This window comes from Dasypus novemcinctus, chromosome 14, assembly GCF_030445035.2.
Source record: "Dasypus novemcinctus isolate mDasNov1 chromosome 14, mDasNov1.1.hap2, whole genome shotgun sequence".
NCBI lineage: Eukaryota > Metazoa > Chordata > Mammalia > Cingulata > Dasypodidae > Dasypus > Dasypus novemcinctus.
In genome coordinates, this window is record NC_080686.1 from 97,991,263 (window position 1) to 97,998,455 (window position 7,193).

Here is a 7,193-nt window from a genome sequence, read left to right on the forward strand (position 1 = left end):
AGCCCCTCCATTCCCCTGCCTGCAGGCCCAGGGCCTGCTGCTCCAGCGTCTCCCCTCCTTGTTCCTTCCCTCCTGGGCTGGCCAACGGCCACGTGTCCTTCAGATCTCGGCCTCGATGCCAACCCTGGGCAGATGTCCTGACCTCCTGAGGCCAGGCGAGGGGGTCTCAGAACCCACTGCTCATCCCTCGTCACCCTGTGGCTGGGCTCAGGGTCTGAGGGTGGGGACGCACTTGCCCCTGAAGCCAGCATGTGCTGAGCTGGTACAGGCTCTGCCCTCAGTGACAGCATCTCATCGGCTCCCGCGACAATTGCTTTGCACCCGCTTTGCAGGTGGGGAAAGTGACCTGCGACCAAGACCACCCAGTCAGCCGGGAACTGGGCCTCAAGGCACATTGAAGAGACTCCCAAGCCCTTGCCCCTCCCACTGCCCCCCATTCCCCTCAGTGGGGTCCAACGCAAAGCCTCACTAATTTGGATTAATTGTGGCAAAGGCTAATTGCAGCAAAGTGTTGCTTGGAAAAATCACTTTAGGAACAGCTAGGGATTCTTCCCAAATGGCAAGTCGGTGGTTTATCTGTAAACTGGTGCTCTTGGTCATGTCACAGGGAGGGTGCTCAGAAGCGGCTGGGTGCAGGCCACAGGGCTGGTAAGCATTTGGGGACTTCCTTGCCCTCTGCCCAGCCTGTCCAGTGGTGCTGCGACGAACAAACCCACTTCCTACCTCCTTCTAAGTGCCAGGAAACTGGGGACATAGCCCCGTCCAGGGCCTGCCAAAATTAAGCCTGCCTTTCCTTTCCAGACAAAGCTGCACTTTGGTTCTTTTTATGCAATGTGATGGTAAATGCAGGCTATCAAGACAGGGACAGGCTGAAAGGGTTTTCCTTGCCTGTCCTAGTTTTCTATTGCCATGAACGAAGTGGCTTAACACCCCACAAAGTTGTCATCTCAGGGTCGACAGGGCTGCTCTCCTATCTGAGGCTCGGCCCTCTTTCCGGCTCGCTGGCTGTTAGCAGGACGCACTTCCCTGTGCTTGTCTGAGGTCCCCATGTCCTTGTGGCTGTTGGGTGGGGACTGCACTCAGCAACTTGCCACATGGCCCCCTCCGTGGAAACCTCACAACATGGCGGTTTACGTCTTCAAAGCCAGAAGGAGAAGCTCTAGCTTCAAGTCTCTTCCCTTCAGAAGGACCCAGTCCCTTTAAGGGCTCACCTGATTAAGTCAGGTCCACCCAGGATAATCACCCCCCCCCCCTTGATAAACTCAAAGTCAACTGATTGGGAACCTTGATTATACTTGCAAAATCCCCCCACCTTTTACCTAGATATGGGAATGCAACCCATCATATTCACAGCCCTGCCTACACTCAAGAGGATTATACAAGGTGTGCACTCCAGGGGCTGAGAATCTTGGGGGTCATTTGGGAATCCTGCCTACTCCATTCTCCTATTTTAAACCCTTCTTAAATGCAATGCCAGGAAGTACCAGGGCATCTCCTGCCCTGCTCTTGCCCTCTGCTGGGTGGGACTCTGCAGCAGTTAAGAGAGTCCTAGATCCAAGAGCTGGCCTGGTTTCCTTGGTGATGGGGGTGGATGCAGGAAGTTGCCACCCTGAGGTTATAGCTGGGGTTTGTTCCAGCAAAGACAGGGGAAAGACGGGTAAGAGATGCACTGGGACTCTTTTCATTACTTCCTCCATGACAGAAATGGGGAACATGGGGGCTGAGGATGGCATGAAATCACAACTTTCATTTGCCTAATATGGTTAGCAAAAGTGTCATGTACTCCCTAATTTCTACAGAAACATCCAACATGGACAAACATCACTTCTAGACAAAGGAGCTTTTATCAGGGAATAAACAGAAGCCAAGGCCCCCTCCCTCATTGCCCTGAAGATTTGGGATCTAAGGTCTCACTGAAAGGATTTCCTTAAGGGCTACTAAGAATAGTATTATTTATTCAACATCAAAAAAGTCCATTGAGATGAATTCAACACTATTTTTATTCCCATTTCATAATTAAGGAAACCGAATCTCAGAGAGGTGAAACAACAAAGGCACACAGCTAGTAAGTGGTGAAAAAGCAGGGCGAAGTACAGGCCAGTTTGCTCTGAAGACTTTGCTGATTCCCATTTAAGAGAGATTCTCTTCCTTTCTTTCCTTGGCCCCTTTACTGTGCTCGTGTGCTCTTCCTTTTCTCTAGCACTCTTTTGCCTAATACTTGGCAAGGTTTTGTTGGCCCTAATTGTAGAAAATTCTTTCTTCATTTCAAAGCTGCTATCCTAGGAATTTCACCTTAATTCTGCAAGTTGCAGCACATTGGAAAAGCAAGCAAGCAATGAAAAGAACACCTCCCTTCTCATAGCCATTTGAATGTTTAAGGACAACTCTCATCTTCCCAGGTCTTCTCCCCATTTGGCACACGTCTTGATTTCCAGATCATTTGTAATCTCCCTAGTGCTTGCGTAGATCTTTGGTTTATCTTTCCCTTTTAAAAATGAGATACCCCGGGAAACGGACTTTGGCCCAGTGGTTAGGGCGTCCGTCTACCATATGGGAGGTCCGCGGTTCAAACCCCGGGCCTCCTTGACCCGTGTGGAGCTGGCCATGAGCAGTGCTCATGCGCGCAAGGAGTGCCGTGCCACGCAAGGGTGTCCCCCGCGTGGGGGAGCCCCACGCGCAAGGAGTGCGCCTGTGAGGAAAGCCGCCCAGCGTGAAAAGAAAGTGCAGCCTGCCCAGGAATGGCGCCGCCCACACTTCCCATGCCATCTGTAGACAACAGAAGCGGACAAAGAAACAAAAGCAGACAAAGAAACAAGACGCAGCAAATAGACACCAAGAACAGACAACCAGGGGAGGGGGAGGAATTAAAATAAATAAATAAATCTTTTAAAAAAAAATGAGATACCCCAAATTGAAGAGTGTTTCTGCTATGACTAAAAAGCATTTTATATGGACACAATATTTCCACTGACGTAACTGAAAATCACATTTGCTTTTTAAAGAACCACATCACATTGTTGGCTCCTATTTAGTTTGCACTTGGCTAAAATTTTTGGGTCTTTCTAACTAAACCAACATGAAGCCAAATCCTCTTAATCCTGACCTTAGGTTGCTGAACTTTTTTTAACCTACTCTTTTCTCCTTGTTTTAGCCTTCTTTTTGAGCATGTTCAAATCCTTTTACATCTGAGTCTTTTGCAGTGTATCGAGTCTTCAGTTTTGGGTCATCTGTAGAGTTGCTAAGTTTTCTTTTCATTCAGATGTCAATCAAGTGTTATAGTGGATAGGGTGATAAATAGAAATATTTGGGTTGGCATGACAAGTTAATTAATGTTTAAAACCATTATTAATTCCTTAATTGAACTAGTGTCTTAGTTTGCCAGGTCTGCTATTATAAATACCATAGACTGGTTAGCTGAAGCAACAGGGATGCATTGCCTCACATTCTGGGAAGCTAGAAGTCCAAAATCCAGGTGTTGGCAGGGCCATGCTTTCTCTGAAGTCTGTAGGGTGCTGGTGGCTTGTCAGCAGTCTCTAACTCAATCTCTACCTCCATCACGTGGCCATTTTCTCCTTCTGTGTCCAAATTTCCTCTGCTGTGAATTGTCAGATTGGATTGAAGCTTCCTCTGATTCAGTTTGCCCTCATCTTAATGATATTATTTACAAATGGGTTCACAAACCCAGGATCAAGGGTTAGGGCTGGAACAGGTCTTTGTGGGGACTTGACCAATCTACATGGGTACAACTAGTACCCATGCCTTGTGAAAATTGAGATAAGCTGTGCACATGGCCTCCCTTTGTTCATGAACCTAGTAATTCTCCTAAAAATGGAAATGAGATTAATGAGCAATAATATTTCCCTAAAAAAGTCATGCTGATTCCTAGTGATCACTAATGGTCACTAATTACCTGGTAAAAGGCATAGTCTGGTGTTTTGTCAGGAATTGATACTACTATACTTTGTTTTTGGAACAAATCTTCACCTTTCTAAAGATCTTTAAAGTATTTGAAAAATCTGTTTAAGCATTCTTTCTGAAATCACTTATCTAAACAATTGGGTTATATAGGTATTTATTTATTCTAATAGATTCTTAAAAATAATTCAATCCTTTCTATTCTCTTAATCCAAAATTCCAAAATCAGCAGAGTCCTAATAATGTTTCTAACTACTATTATTTATAACTCACATACTTCTAAAATATAGCTAAGTATACCAAGCTTGTGAAAGGCATTTATGGAACTTGAAACCATGAGGAACAAATTCAGGCACATCCTTCAGGTCAGGAGTATGGGAAGTTAGGCCACTTGTTTTTCTTTGTTCTTTAGTTTGGGCTAATCTTTCCTTCACTTTTTCTAAGTCCCTGGAAGTTTGCGTGTCTAATCCCTTTTTTATTACAATGAAGGCATCATCATAATATTAAGGTATGAAGAGACCAAAGACAACATAAATTAATCTGATGCATCTCTGGCCTCTGGTGCTAGTTAAAAGCCACCTAGGCTTTGTTTGGTATGGATGAAGTCTGTAGTTAATGAACTGGAAAAGAAGAATCCAAGACTACTGCTGATAATAAACGTGTATAGGATGTTTAGATGGTTGGATCCCTCCATTTCATTATATGAAAATTGTCACTGGCTCTCAGAAATATCTGGAGATTTTGGTAGTTTTTTTAAAGCATTTTTAAATTTTAAAGTATTATGAAAAATAAAATAAAATAAAATATATTATGTAGATAACTGCATAAAATGTATATATGCAACTTAACTAAAAGTTGTAAAGTGAACACCCATGCAATCACCTCCCTCCTCCACCCCCCGGAGAGGAAATAGAATAGGAATGACACCACAGAAGTCCCCTTTATATTTCTTACCAATAACAACCTCCACCCTGCTTTCCAGAGGTAACAACTTTCCTTCTATAATAATCATTTCTTTGCTTTTCATTGTAGTTTTATTGCCTGTGGATGCATTCCCAAACAATAAACATGTTTTACTTGTTTTAAAGCTATATAAAAATGAAACTATATTGTATTATTCTTTTGCAACTTGATTTATTTTGCTCAACATTGTAAGATTCATTATACTGTTGCATGTGTCTAAAATATTCATTTTCTTGCTGACCATTATATAAATATACCATATAAGGGACATTTAGTTTGTTTCTGGATTTTGGTAATTTTGAAAAATGCTCCTACATATATTTTTTTATAGCTATCTTAGTGCAGATTTGTATGCATGTCTCCAAGGATCCTGGAATACTCAACTTTACTAGGTAATGCAACACTGCTTTCCAAAGCAGCTGTACCAGTTCACATTCTGATCAGTAGGAAGATGAGTTCCTGACAAGCCACATACCAACCAGTATTTAGTATTGTTAGTTTTTTCATTGTTGTCAGTTAAAAATTAATGTCAGTTGTATTAACATTGAGGTTGAGCATTTTCATGTGTTTATAGGCCTTTCAGATACCCTTTTCCAAATGTAAGTGAGGTATATATTCAAGTCTTTATTCATTCTTTTCCTATCAGGTTGTCTGCTTTTCCCTCATTTATTTTTAAGATTCTTTTTATATTATATACACTAGGCCCCCCTCTCCCCTTTTTAAAGTAATTTTACTTTTTATATCAAATCTATGATCAACCAAGAACCAATTTTTACATATAGTGTACAGAAATATCATTTCATATTTTTTTCTGATACAGATATCTAATTGTCCCATCATCATTTATTGAAAGCTGTCTTTTATCCACTGCCAAGTATGTTATAAATACATGTAACATGTTTGGGAAGTTCTAAGCTCTCTATTCTTTTTCACTGGTCTATTTTTTCTATATATTCATATAAATGCCACATAAAATGTCTTGCTATCTGGTGAAGCATATTCTCCTCTATTTCTTTTTTCTTCAAAAATGCAGCTTCTTACATTCCACAACATAGAACCTAGGGGAATTTTGATTGGGAGTTCATTGAATCCATACTTCATTTTGGGGAGAACTGACATTTAAAATACATTGGGCTTGCTAATCCATGAACATGGTATATCTCTCTTTTATTTAGACATTCTGTAATGTCTCTCAATAAGTTTTAAAATTTTTCCTTTGGAAGTCTTGCTCATCTTTTATATATTAATCCTAGGTAACTGATATATATATTTATATATTTTTCTTGTTGTTTGCTATTTTTTTTCAGGAGGAACCAGGAACCAAACCCAGGACCTCCCATGTGGGAAGCAGGTGCTCAACTACTTAAGCCACATCCACTCCCATGATATATTTTTAATTCTATCAAGATTAGTATCTCTTTTTAAATACTACATGTGACTTTTTTTTCTGGAATAGAGAATATAATTTTTAACAGCAATACTGCTAAAATCTTATAAAGTCTAATATCTAACCGTAGATTATTTTAGGTTTCCCATAATCATATGATACATCTAAGAAAAATGACAATTTTTTTCTTCCAGCTTTTGTGCATTATACCTCCAGCATAATGTTGAATAGAATTCAGAGAGGGCATTCTTTACTTACTCCCAAGGGAAATCTTTTAACATTTCATCATTAGTATAAGGTGTGCTGTAGATTTTGTGTTGGTATGCTTTATCAAATTAAGAAGGTTTCCTTCTATTTCTTTTTTTTTTGCCTTAATTTTTTTTAATATTACATTAAAAAAATATGAGGTCCCCATATACCCCCCACCCCCCTCACCCCACTCCTCCCCCCATAGCAACAATCTCGTCCATCATCATGAGACATTCATTGCATTTGGTGAATACATCTCTGAGCACCGCTGCACCTCATGGTCAGTGGTTCACATCATAGCCCACACTCTCCCACGTTCCACCCAGTGGGCCATGGGAGGACATACAATGTCCGGTAACTGTCCCTGCAATATCACCCAGGACAACTCCAAGTCCTGAAAAAGCCTTCACATCTCATCTCTTCCTCCCATTCCCCACACCCAGCAGCCACCATGGCCACTTTCTCCACACCAATGCCACATTTTCTTCAATTACTAATCATTATAGTTCATGAATAGAATATTAGTAAGTCCACTCCAATCCATATTCTATTCCTCTATCCTGTGGACCTTGGAATGGTTGTGTCCACTCCACATATATATCAAGAGGGGGCTTAGATTCCATATGGATGCTGGATGCAATCCTCCTGCTTTCAATTGTAGGCACTCTTGGCTCCATGG